Source organism: Panulirus ornatus, chromosome 10 (genome assembly GCF_036320965.1).
Source record: "Panulirus ornatus isolate Po-2019 chromosome 10, ASM3632096v1, whole genome shotgun sequence".
Classification (NCBI taxonomy): domain Eukaryota; kingdom Metazoa; phylum Arthropoda; class Malacostraca; order Decapoda; family Palinuridae; genus Panulirus; species Panulirus ornatus.
The window spans coordinates 45,372,363-45,387,577 of record NC_092233.1 but is presented as its reverse complement, the minus strand read 5'-3'; the positions used below and the strand labels follow the sequence as shown (position 1 = coordinate 45,387,577).

General features: G+C 41.1%; 1 protein-coding gene across 1 annotated transcript in view; it reads right to left on the bottom strand.

Annotated features, from left to right (window-relative positions):
* The window catches only part of LOC139750925 (roundabout homolog 2-like), a 69,195-nt gene that overhangs the window by 8,702 nt on the left and 45,278 nt on the right, over positions 1-15,215 (bottom strand). The window lies entirely within an intron of this gene.

The following is a 15,215-nucleotide window of genomic DNA, read 5'->3' as shown; positions in this document are numbered from 1 at the left end:
GTAAATGGAAATGGTAAAGAGCTTGTAGATTTGTTTGCTATAAAGGATTGGTGATTGGGAATACCTGGATTAAAAAGAGAGATATACATAAGCATACGTATGTATGTAGGAGAGATGGCCATAGAGCGTTATTGGATTACGTGTTAATTGACAGGCGCGCGTAAGAGAGACTTTTGGATGTTGATGTGCTGAGATGTGCAACTGGAGGGATGTCTGATCATTATCTTGTGGAGGCGAAGGTCTAGATTTGTAGAGGTTTTCAGAAAAGAAGAGAGAATGTAGGGGAGAAGAGAGTGGTGAGAGAAAGTGAGCATGGGAAGGAGACTTGTGCGAGGAAGTACCAGGAGAGACTGAATACAGAATGGAAAAGGATGAGAGCAAAGGATGTAAGGGGAGTGGGGGAGGAATGGGATGTATTTAGGGAAGCATTGATGGCTTACGCAAAAGATGTTTGTGGTATGAGACGCGTGGGAGTTGGCAGATTAGAAAGGATAGTGAGTGGTGGGGTGAAGAAGTAAGATTATTGGTGAAAGAGAAGAGAGAAGCATTGGACGATTTTTGCAGGAAAATAGTGCAAATGACCGGGAGATGTATAGAAGAAAGAGGCAGGAGGTCAAGAGAAAGGTGCAAGAGGTGAAAAAGAGGGCAAATGAGAGTTTGGATGAGAGAGTATCATTAAACTTTACGGAGAATAAAAAGATGTTTTGGAAGGAGGTAAATAAAGTGCGTAAGTCAAGGGAACAAATGGGATCTTCAGTGAAGGGGGCTAATGGGGAGGTGAAAACAAGTAGTGGTGATGTGAGAAGGAGATGAAGTGAGTATTTTGAAGGTTTGTTGAATGTGTTTGATGATAGAGTGGCAGATATAGGGTGTTTTGGTCGAGGTGGTGTGCAAAGTGAGAGGGTTAGGGAGAATGATTTGGTAAACAGAGAAGAAGTAGTAAAAGCTTTGCAGAAGATGAAAGCCGGCAAGGCAGCGGGTTTGGATGGTATTGCAATGGAATTTATTAAAACAGGGGGTGACTGTATTGTTGACTGGTTGGTAAGGTTATTTAATGTATGTATGATTCATGGTGAGGTGCCTGAGGATTGGCGGAATGCTTCCATAGTACCTTTGTACAAAGGCAAAGGGGATAAGAGTGAGTGCTCAAATTACAGAGATATAAGTTTGTTGAGTATTCCCTGGAAATTATATGGGAGGGTATTGATTGAGAGTGTGAAGGCATGTCCAGAGCATCAGATTGGGGAAGAGCTGTGTGGTTTCAGAAGTGGTAGAGGATGTGTGGATCAGGTGTTTGCTTTGAGGAACGTATGTGAGAAATACTTAGAAAAGCAAATGTATTTGTATGTAGCATTTATGGATCTGGAGAAGGCATATGATAGAGTTGATAGAGATGCTCTGAGGAAGGTAATAAGAATATATTATGTGGGAGGCAAGCTGTTAGAAGCGGTGAAAAGATTTCATCGAGGATGTAAGGCATGTGTACGTGTGGGAAGAGAGGAAAGTGATTGGTTCTCAGTGAATGTAGGTTTGCGGCAGGGGTGTGTGATGTCTCCACGGTTGTTTAATCTACAAGCTCTTAATCATTTCCATTTACAACACTGAACACCCCATGTACACCAATTATTCCCTCAACTGCCACATTACCTACCTTTGCATTCAAATCACTCATCACTATAACCCGGTCCCGTGCATCAAAACTACTAACACACTCACTCAGATGCTCCCAAAACACTTGCCTCTCATGATCTTTCTTCTCATGCCCAGATGCATATGTACCAATAATCACCCATCTCTCTCCATCCACTTTCAGTTTTACCCATATCAATCTAGAGTTTACTTTCTTACACTCTATCACATACTCCCACCACTCCTGTTTCAGGAATAGTGCTACTCCTTCCCTCGTTCTTCTCTCACTAACCCCTGACTTTACTCCCAAGACATTCCTAAACCTCTCTACCCCTTTACCCTTGAGCTTCGTTTCACTCAAAGCCAAAACATCCAGGTTCTTTTCCACAAACATACTACCTATCTCTCCTTTTTTCTCATCTTGGTTAAATCCACACACATTTAGACACCCCAATCTGAGCCTTCGAGGAGGATGAGCACTCCCCGCGTGAATCCTTTTTCTGTTTCCCCTTTTAGAAAGTTAAAATACAAGGAGGGAAGGGTTTCCAGCCCCCCACTCCCGTCCCCTCTACTCGCCTTCTACGACCCACATACACAGTTATATACATATACGTCCAAACATGCAAATATACATACCTATACGTCTCAACGTATACATATGTATAAACACACTGACATATACAAATATATACACACAGAGACATATACATATATAGACATGTACATAATTCATACTGTCTGCCTTCATTCATTCCCATCGCTATCCCGCCACATATGAAATAACAACCCCCCCCCCCAGAATGGGCGCGAGGTAGCGCTAGGAAACGACAAGGCCACATTCGTACACTGAGTCACTAGCTGTCATGTAATATTGCACCGAAACCACAGCTCCCTTTCCACATCCAGGCCCACAAAACTTTCCATGGTTTATACCAGACGCTTCACATGCACTGGTTCAATCCATTGGCAGCACGTCGACCCCGGTATACCACATCGTTCCAATTCACTCTATTCCTTGCACGCCTTTCACCCTCCTGCATGTTCAGACCCCGATCACTCAAAATCTTTTTCACTCCATCTTTCCATCTACAATTTGCTCTCCCACTTCTCCTCGTTCCCTCCACCTCTGACACATATATCCTCTTGGTCAATCTTTCCTCACTCATTCTCTCCATGTGACCAAACCATTTCAACACACCCTCTTCTGCTCTCTCAACCACACTCTTTTCATTACCACGCAACTCTCTTACCCTTACATTACTTACTCGATCAAACCACCTCACACCATGTATTGTCCTCAAATATCTCATTTCCATCACATCCACCCTCCTGCGCACAACTCTATCTATAGCCCACGCCTCGCAACCATATAACATCGTTGGAACCACTATTCCTTCAAACATACCCATTTTTGCTTTCCAAGATTATGTTCTCGACTTCCACTCATTCTTCAACGCATCCAGAACTTTCGCCTCATCCCCCACCCTATGATTTACTTCTGCTTCCATGGTTCCATCTGCTGCCAAATTTACTCCCAGATATCTAAAGCACTTCACTTTCTCCAATTTTTCTCTATTCAAACTTGCCTCCCAATTGACTTGCCTCTCAACCCTACTGTATCTAATAACCTTACTCTTATTCACAGTTGCTCTCAGCTTTCTTCTTTCACACACTTTACCAAACTCAGTCACCAGCTTCTGCAGTTTCTAACACGAATCAGCCACAAGCGTTGTATTATCAGCGAACAACAACTGACTCATTTCCCAAGCTCTCTCATCCACAACAGACTGCATAATTGCACCTCTTTCCAAAACTCTTGCATTCACCTCCCTAACAACCCCATCCATAAACAAATTAAACAACAATGGAGACATCTCACACCCCTGCCGCAAACCAGTATTCACTAAGAACCAATCACTTTTCTCTCTTCCTGCACATGCACATGCCTTACATCCTCGATAAAAACTTTTCACTGGTTCGAACAACTTGCCTCCCACACAATATATTCTTAATACCTTCCATAGAGCATCTCTATCAACTCTATCATATGCCTTCTCCAGATCCATAAATGCTACATACAAATCCATTTGCTTTTCTAAGTATTTCTCAAATACATTTTTCAAAGCAAACACCTGATTCACACATCCTCTACCACTTCTGAAAGCACACTGCTCTTCACCAATCTGATGCTCTGTACATGCCTTCACCCTCTCAATCAATACTCTCCCATATACTTTCCTAGGAATACTCAACAAACTTATATCTCTGATTTTTGAGCACTCACTTTTATCCCATTTGCCTTTTCACAATGGCACTATGGAAGCTCTCCCCCAATCCTCAGGCACCTCATCATGAGTCATACATACATTTAATAACAGTCACCCCCTTTTTTAATGAAATCCACTTTGTCGCTGTCTCCCGTGTTAGCGAGACAGCGCAAGGAAATACACGAAAGAATGGCCCAACCCAACCACATACACATGTATATACATACACGTCCACATATATGTACACGCACATGTACATACACAGACATATACACATGTACATAATTCATACTTGCCGCCTTTATTCTTTCCCGTCGCCACACCGCAACACATGAAATGACAACCCCCTCCCGCCGCACGCGCGCGAGGTAGCGCTAGGAAAAGACAACAAGGCCACATTCGTTCACACTCAGTCTCAAGCTGTCATGTATAATGCACCGAAACCACAGCTTCATTTCCACATCCAGGCCCCACCAAACTTTCAATTGTTTACACCAGACGCTTCACATGCCCTGGTTCAATACATTGACAACACGTCGAACCCGGTATACCATATCGTTCCAGTTCACTCTACTCCATGCACGCTTTTCACCCTCCTACATGTTCAGGCCCCAATCACCCAATCACTCAAAATCTTCACTCCATCCTTCCACCTCCAATTTGGTCTCCCATTCTCCTCGTTCCCTCCACCTCAGACACATATATCCTCATGGTCAATCTTTTCCTCACTCATTCTTTCCATGTGACCAAACCATTTCAAAACACCCTACTCTACTCTCTTAACCACACTCTTTTTATTACCACACATCTCTCTTACCCTTTCATTACTTACTCGATCACACCACCTCACACCACATATCGTCCTCAAACATCTCATTTCCAACACATCCACCCTCCTCCTCAAAACCTTATCTATACCACAAGCCTCGCAACAATATAGCATTGTTGGAACCACTATTCCTTCAAACATACCCATTTGTGCTTTCCCAGATAATGTTCTTGCCTTCCACACATTTTTCAACGCTCCCAGAACCTTCGCCCCCTCCCCCACCTTGTGACTCACTTCCGCTTCCATGAATCCATCCGCTGCTAAATCAATTCCTATATATCTAAAACACTTCACTTCCTCCGGTTTTTCTCCATTCAAACTTACCTCCAAATTGACTTGTCCCTCAAACCTACTGTACCTAATAACCTTGCTCTTATTCACATTCAATCTCAACTTTCTTTTTTCACACACTTTAACAGACTCAGTCACCAGCTTCTGCAGTTTCTCATACGAATCAACCACTAGTGTTGTATCATCAGCGAACAACAACTGACTCACTTCCCAAGCCCTCTCATCCACAACAGACTGCATACTTGCACCTCTCTCCAAAACTATTGAATTCACCTCCCGAACAACCACATCTATAAACATATTAAACAGTCATGGAGATATTACACACCCCTGCCACAAACCGACATTCACTGAGAACCAAACACTTCCCTCTCTTTCTAATCGTACACATGTCTTACATCCTCGATAAAAACTTTTCACTGCATTTAGCAACTTGCCTCCAACACCATATATTTTCAATACCTTCCACAGAGCATCTCTATCAACTCTATCATACGCTTTCTTCAAATCTATGAATGCTACATTCAAATCCATTTGCTTTTTGAAGTATTTCTCACATGCATTCTTCAAAGCAAACACCTGATCCACTCATCCGCTACCACTTCTGAAACCACACTACTCTGCCCCAATCTGATGCTCTGTACATACCTTCACTCTCTCAATCAATACCCTCCCATATAATTTCCCAGGAATACTCAACACACTTATACCTCTGTAATTTGAACACTCACATTTATCCCCTTTGCCTTTGTACAATGGCACTATGCATGCATTCCGCCAATCCTCAGGCACTTCACCATGAGCCATACATACTTTGAATATCCACACCAACCAGTCAACAACACAGTTACCCCCCTTTTTTTAAAAAATTCCACTGCAATACCATCCAAAACCGTCGCCTTGCTGGCTTTCATCTTCCATGGTTTACAACAGACGCTTTATATGCCCTGGTTCAATCAATTGACAGCACGTCGATCACGGTATACCACATCGTTCCAATTCACTCTATTCATTGCCCGCCTTTCACCCTCCTGCATGTTCAGACCCCGATCACTCAAAATCTTTCTCACTCCATCTTTCCACCTACAATTTGGTCTCCCTCTTCTCATCGTTCCCTCCACCTCTGACACATATATCCTCTTGGTCAATCTTTCCTCACTCATTCTCTCCATATGACCAAACCATTTCAAAACACAATCTTCTGCTCTCTCAACCACACTCTTTTTATTACCACACATTTCTCTTACCCTATTATTACTTACTCGATCAAACCACCTCACACCATATATTGTCCTCAAACATCTCATTTCCAGCACATCCACCCTCCTGCGCAAACACCACGTACAGCCCACGCCTCGCAACCATATAACATTGTTGGAACCACTATTCCTTCAAACATACCAATTTGTGCTTTCCGAGATAATGTTCTCGACTTCCACACATTCTTCAACGCTACTAGAACTTTCGCCCCTTCCCCCACCCTATGATTCACTTCCGCTTCCATGGTTACATCTGCTGCCAAATCCACTCACAGATATCTAAAACACTTCATTTCCTCCAGTTTTTCTCCATTCAAACTTACTACCCAATTGACTTGTCCCTCAACCCTACTGTACCTAATAACCTTACTCTTATTCACATTTACTCTCAGCTTTCTTCTTTCACACACTTTACCAAACTCAGTCACCAGAGTCTGTAGTTTCTCACAAGAATCAGCCACCAGCGCTGTATCATCAGCGAACAACAACTGATTCACTTCCCAAGCTCTTTTATTTACAAGAGACTGCATACTTGCCCGTCTTTCCAAAACTCTTGCATTCACCTCCCTCACAACCACATCCATAAACAAATTAAACAACCATGGAGACATCACACACCCCTGCCGCAAACCAACATTCACTGAGAACCAATCACTTTCCTCTCTTCCTACACGTACACATGCCTTAGATCCTCGATAAAAACTTTTCACTGCTTCTAACAACTTCCGCCCCATACAATATATTCTTACTACCTTCCAGAGAGCATCTCTATCAACTCTATCATATGCTTTCTATGGATCCATACATACGAATCCATTTGCTTTTCTGAATATATATATATAAGTATATATATATATATATATATATATATATATATATATATATATATATATATATATATATATATATATATATATATATATATATTTCTTTTTTTTATACTATTCGCCATTTCCCGCGTCGGCGAGGTAGCGCTAAGAACAGAGGACTGCGCCTTTGAGGGAATATCCTCACCTGGCCCCCTTCTCTGATCCTTCTTTTGGAGAAAAAAAAAAAAAAAAAAATATATATATATATATATATATATATATATATATATATATATATATATATATATATATATATATATATAAATATATATATATATATTTATATATATATATATATATATATATATATATATATATATATATATATATATATATATATATATATATTTATATATATATATATATATATATATATATATATATATATATATATATATATATATATATATATATATATATATATATATATATATATATAGCTTTCTTTTCTTTCATACTATTCGCCATTTCCCGTATTAGCAAGGTAGCGTTAACAACAGAGGGCTGGGCCTTTCAGGGAATATCCCCACCTGGCCCCCTTCTCTGTTCCTTCTTTTGGAAACTTAAAAAAAATGAGAGGGAAGGATTTCCAGCCTCCCGCTCCCTTCCCTTTTAGTCGCCTTCTACGACACGCAGGGAATACGTGGGAAGTATTCTTTCTCCCCTATCCCCAGGGATATATATATATATATATATATATATATATATATATATATATATATATATATATATATATATATATATATATATATATATGTATATATATATATATATATATATATATATATATATATATATATATATATATATATATATATATATATATATATATATATATATATATATATATATATATATATATATATATGCGTGCATAGTGCCACTGTACAAAGGCAAAGGGGATAAGAGTGAGTGCTCAAATTACAGAGGTATAAGTTTGTTGAGTATTCCTGGCAAATTATATGGGAGGGTATAGATTGAGAGGGTGAATGCATGTACAGAGCATCAGATTGGGGAAGAGCAGTGTGGTTTCAGAAGTGGTAGAGGATGTGTGGATCAGGTGTTTGCTTTGAAGAATGTATGTGAGAAATACTTAGAAAAGCAAATGGATTTGTATGTAGCATTTATGGATCTGGAGAAGGCATATGATAGAGTTGATAGAGATGCTCTGTGGAAGGTATTAAGAATATATGGTGTGGGAGGCAAATTGTTAGAAGCAGTGAAAAGTTCTTATCGAGGATGTAAGGCATGTGTACGTGTAGGAAGAGAGGAAAGTGATTGGTTCTCAGTGAATGTAGGTTTGCGGCAGGGGTGTGTGATGTCTCCATGGTTGTTTAATCTGTTTATGGATGGGGTTGTTAGGGAGGTGAATGCAAGAGTTTTGGAAAGAGGGGCAAGTATGAAGTCTGTTGGGGATGAGAGAGCTTGGGAAGTGAGTCAGTTGTTGTTCGCTGATGATACAGCGCTGGTGGCTGATTCATGTGAGAAACTGCAATAGCTGGTGACTGAGTTTGGTAAAGTGTGTGAAAGAAGAAAGTTATGAGTAAATGTGAATAAGAGCAAGGTTATTAGGTACAGTAGGGTTGAGGGTCAAGTCAATTGGGAGGTGAGTTTGAATGGAGAAAAACTGGAGGAAGTGAAGTGTTTTAGATATCTGGGAGTGGATCTGGCAGCGGATGGAAACATGGAAGCGGAAGTGGATCATAGGGTGGGGGAGGGGGCGAAAATTCTGGGAGCCTTGAAGAATGTGTGGAAGTCGAGAACATTGTCTCGGAAAGCAAAAATGGGTATGTTTGAAGGAATAGTGGTTCCAACAATGTTGTATGGTTGCGAGGCGTGGACTATGGATAGAGTTGTGCGCAGGAGGATGGATGTGCTGGAAATGAGATGTTTGAGGACAATGTGTGGTGTGAGGTGGTTTGATCGAGTAAGTAACGTAAGGGTAAGAGAGATGTGTGGAAATAAAAAGAGCGTGGTTGAGAGAGCAGAGGAGGGTGTTTTGAAATGGTTTGGGCACATGGAGAGAATGAGTGAGGAAAGATTGACCAAGGGGATATATGTGTCGGAGGTGGAGGGAACGAGGAGAAGAGGGAGACCAAATTGGAGGTGGAAAGATGGAGTGAAAAAGATTTTGTGTGATCGGGGCCTGAACATGCAGGAGGGTGAAAGGAGGGCAAAGAATAGAGTGAATTGGAGCGATGTGGTATACCGGGGTTGACGTGCTGTCAGTGGATTGAATCAAGGCATGTGTATGGGGGTGGGTTGGGCCATTTCTTTCGTCTGTTTCCTTGCGCTACCTCGCAAACGCGGGAGACATCGACAAAGCAAAAAAAAAAAAAAAAAAAATATATATATATATATATATATATATATATATATATATATATATATATATATATATATATATATATATATATTTATATATTTATATATATATATATATATATATATATATATATATATATATATATATATATATATATATATATATATATATATATATATAAATATATATATATATATAATATATATATATATATATATATATATATATATATATATATATATATATATATATATATATATTTTTTTTTTTTTTTTGCTTTGTCGCTGTCTCCCGCGTTTGCGAGGTAGCGCAAGGAAACATACGAAAGAAATGGCCCAACCCACCCCCATACACATGCCTTGATTCAATCCACTGACAGCACGTCAACCCCGGTATACCACATCGCTCCAATTCACTCTATTCTTTGCCCTCCTTTCACCCTCCTGCATGTTCAGGCCCCGATCACACAAAATCTTTTTCACTCCATCTTTCCACCTCCAATTTGGTCTCCCTCTTCTCGTTCCCTCCACCTCCGACACATATATCCTCTTGGTCAATCTTTCCTCACTCATTCTCTCCATGTGACCAAACCATTTCAAAACACCCTCTTCTGCTCTCTCAACCACGCTCTTTTTATTTCCACACATCTCTCTTACTCTTACGTTACTTACTCGATCAAACCACCTCACACCACACATTGTCCTCAAACATCTCATTTCCAGCACATCCATCCTCCTGCGCACAACTCTATCCATAGCCCACGCCTCGCAACCATACAACATTGTTGGAACCACTATTCCTTCAAACATACCCATTTTTGCTTTCCGAGATAATGTTCTCGACTTCCACACATTCTTCAAGGCTCCCAGAATTTTCGCCCCCTCCCCCACCCTATGATCCACTTCCGCTTCCATGGTTCCATCCGCTGCCAGATCCACTCCCAGATATCTAAAACACTTCACTTCCTCCAGTTTTTCTCCATTCAAACTCACCTCCCAATTGAATTGACCCTCAACCCTACTGTACCTAATAACCTTGCTCTTATTCACATTTACTCTTAACTTTCTTCTTTCACACACTTTACCAAACTCAGTCACCAGCTTCTGCAGTTTCTCACATGAATCAGCCACCAGCGCTGTATCATCAGCGAACAACAACTGACTCACTTCCCAAGCTCTCTCATCCCCAACAGACTTCATACTTGCCCCTCTTTCCAAAACTCTTGCATTCACCTCCCTAACAACCCCATCCATAAACAAATTAAACAACCATGGAGACATCACACACCCCTGCCGCAAACCTACATTCACTGAGAACCAATCACTTTCCTCTCTTCCTACACGTACACATGCCTTACATCCTCGATAAAAACTTTTCACTGCTTCTAACAACTTGCCTCCCACACCATATATTCTTAATACCTTCCACAGAGCATCTCTATCAACTCTATCATATGCCTTCTCCAGATCCATAAATGCTACATACAAATCCATTTGTTTTTCTAAGTATTTCTCACATACATTCTTCAAAGCAAACACCTGATCCACACATCCTCTACCACTTCTGAAAGCACACTCCTCTCCCCCAATCTGATGCTCTGTACATGCCTTCACCCTCTCAATCAATACCCTCCCATATAATTTGCCAGGAATACTCAACAGACTTATACCTCTGTAATTTGAGCACTCACTCTTATCCCCTTTGCCTTTGTACAATGGCACTATGCACGCATTCCGCCAATCCTCAGGCATCTCACCATGAGTCATACATACATTAAATAACCTTACCAACCAGTCAACAATACAGTCAGCCCCTTTTTTAATAAATTCCACTGCAATACCATCCAAACCTGCTGCCTTGCCGGCTTTCATCTTCAGCAAAGCTTTTACTACATCTTCTCTGTTTACCAAATCATTTTCCCTAACCCTTGCACTTTTCACACCACCTCGACCAAAACACCGTATATCTGCCACTCTATCATCAAACACATTCAACAAACCTTCAAAATACTCACTCCATCTCCTTCTCACATCACCACTACTTGTTTTCACCTCCCCATTTGCGCCCTTCACTGAAGTTCCCATTTGCTCCCTTGTCTTACGCACTTTATTTACCTCCTTCCAGAACATCTTTTTATTCTCCCTAAAATTTAATGATACTCTCTCAACCCAACTCTCATTTGCCCTTTTTTTCACCTCTTGCACCTTTCTCTTGACCTCCTGTCTCTTTCTTTTATACGTCTCCCACTCAATTTCATTTTTTCCCTGCAAAAATCGTCCAAATGCCTCTCTCTTCTCTTTCACTAATACTCTTACTTCTTCATCCCACCACTCACTACCCTTTCTAATCAACCCACCTCCCACTCTTCTCATGCCACAAGCATCTTTTGCGCAATCCATCACTGATTCCCTAAATACATCCCATTCCTCCCCCACTCCCCTTACTTCCATTGTTCTCACCTTTTTCCATTCTGTACTCAGTCTCTCCTGGTACTTCCTCACACAAGTCTCCTTCCCAAGCTCACTTACTCTCACCACCCTCTTCACCCCAACATTCACTCTTCTTTTCTGAAAACCCATACAAATCTTCACCTTCGCCTCCACAAGATAATGATCAGACATCCCTCCAGTTGCACATCTCAGCACATTAACATCCAAAAGTCTCTCTTTCGCGCGCCTGTCAATTAACACGTAATTCAATAACGCTCTCTGGCCATCTCTCCTACTTACATAAGTATACTTATGTATATCTCGCTTTTTAAACCAGGTATTCCCAATCATCAGTCCTTTTTCAGCACATAAATCTACAAGCTCTTCACCATTTCCATTTACAACACTGAACACCCCATGTATACCAATTATTCCCTCAACTGCCACATTACTCACCTTTGCATTCAAATCACCCAACACTGTAACCCGGTCTCGTGCATCAAAACCACTAACACACTCATTCAGCTGCTCCCAAAACACTTGCCTCTCATGATCTTTCTTCTCATGCCCAGGTGCATATGCACCAATAATCACCCATCTCTCTCCATCAACTTTCAGTTTTACCCATATTAATCGAGAATTTACTTTCTTACATTCTATCACATACTTCCACAACTCCTGTTTCAGGAGTACTGCTACTCCTTCCCTTGCTCTTGTCCTCTCACTAACCCCTGACTTTACTCCCAAGACATTCCCAAACCACTCTTCCCCTTTACCCTTGAGCTTCGTTTCACTCAGAGCCAAAACATCCAGGTTCCTTTCCTCAAACATATTACCTATCTCTCCTTTTTTCACATCTTGGTTACATCCACACACATTTAGGCACCCCAATCTGAGCCTTCGAGGAGGATGAGCACTCCCCGCGTGACTCCTTCTTCTGTTTCCCATTTTAGAAAGTTAAAAAAATACAAGGAGGGGAGGATTTCTGGCCCCCCGCTCCCGTCCCCTCTAGTCGCTTTCTACGACACGCGAGGAATGCGTGGGAAGTATTCTTTCACCCCTATCCCCAGGGATAATATACATATATATATACACATACACACACATACACACACACACACGCACATACACACACACACACACACACACACACACACATACATGTGAAAAATGTAAGAAATAATTTAGAAAATTGAAACTTCTAGCTTGAAATGAAATGAAAAAAATGAATGTCACATAATGGTTCAACCTCCGGCTATGGAAAGGGAAATGTATAATTTATTTACAAAAACGTCAATAGTAGTTCTCATCAGTTTAACCACTGTATCAATAAGCTTGAATGTCTAAGCTACATTTTTTCCAATTTCACTATTTTCTTGTCAAAGCACCATGTATGAAAATTATCACTCCAGTAACACAACTATAAACATTTACTTCCCCTTTAAAAAAGTTCTGGGGAAGTCTGTCTCGATACACTGCGGGACACTCTACCACCTGGCGAGGTTTGTGTTGCAATGGTTCTTGATTCACAAACGTAGTAGCATCACTGGTGGGCGGAAGAACATTCTTGTAACCACAGCAAGGATCACAGTCCGTGCAACTCCATTATGATGGTTCTTCTCATGACGCGACGCTTAAGCTTTCTGTACTGCTTCGGTGGGTGTGTGTGTTTGACACTGGTGACTGTTAACATCCAGCTGCACTACACCATTACACAGTACCTTCCCGCTGCACCCCGGGGCCGGGATGTTGTCACTCAGCACATAATCCTGTAGTCCCTGGTGGGAGGGAGACTACCACCGCAGCAGTAGCAGCACGGAGCCCAGGTTCCGCCTCATAACACCTGGATTTGTTTAGTTTCCTCTCCCACCGGCGCATTAGTCTTTAGTAGGGAAACAGTTTATTTTCATGTTAGAGGGCTCCCAAGGAGCCACTCTACTTCTAAGCAGCGTATCCACTTCTTGCACTTTGATACCAGAGTTTTCGCTGATGGGATGTATTCTGAGGGCCAGTGGCGTGACGCCTCCGTCGACAAAGTACATTAGCCTCAACCTCCATATATATATATATATATGTATATATATATATATATATATATATATATATATATATATATATATATATATATATATATATATATATATATATATATATATATATATATATATATATATATATATATATATATATATATATTTTTTTTTTATTTTGCTTTGTCGCTGTCTCCCGCGTTTGCGAGGTAGCGCAAGGAAAACAGAAAAAAGAAATGGCCCAACCCACCCCCATACACATGTATATACATACGTCCACACACGCAAATATACATACCTACACAGCTTTCCATGGTTTACCACAGACGCTTCACATGCCCTGATGCAATCCAATGACAGCACTTCAACCCCGGTATACCACATCGATCCAATTCACTCTATTCCTTGCACTCCTTTCACCCTCCTGCATGTTCAGGCCCCAATCACAAAAAAATCTTTTTCACTCCATCTTTCCACCTCCAATTTGGTCTCCCACTTCTCCTCGTTCCCTCCACCTCCAACACATATAACCTCTTGGTCAATCTTTCCTCACTCATTCTCTCCATGTGCCCGAACCATTTCAAAACACCCTCTTCTGCTCTCTCAACCACACTCTTTTTATTTCCACACATCTCTCTTACCCTTACGTTACTTACTCGATCAAACCACCTCACACCACACATTGTCGTCAAACATCTCATTTCCAGCACATCCATCCTCCTGCGCACAACTCTAACCATAGCCCACGCCTCGCAACCATACAACATTGTTGGAACCACTATTCCTTCAAACATACCCATTTTTGCTTTCCGAGATAATGTTCTCGACTTCCACACATTCTTCAAGGCTCCCAGAATTTTCGCCCCCTCCCCCACCCTATGATCCACTTCCGCTTCCATGGTTCCATCCGCTGCCACATCCACTCCCAGATATCTAAAACACTTTACTTTCTCCAGTTTTTCTCCATTCAAACTTACCTCCCAATTGACTTGACCCTCAACCCTACTGTACCTAATAACCTTGCTCTTATTCACATTTACTCTTAACTTTCTTCTTTCACACACTTTACCAAACTCAGTCACCAGCTTCTGCAGTTTCTCACATGAATCAGCCACCAGCGCTGTATCATCAGCGAACAACAACTGACTCACCTCCCAAGCTCTTTCATCCCCAACAGACTTAATACATGCCCCTCTTTACAAAACTCTTGCATTCACCTCCCTAACAACCCCATCCATAAACAAATTAAACAACCATGGAGACATCACACACCCCTGCCGCAAACC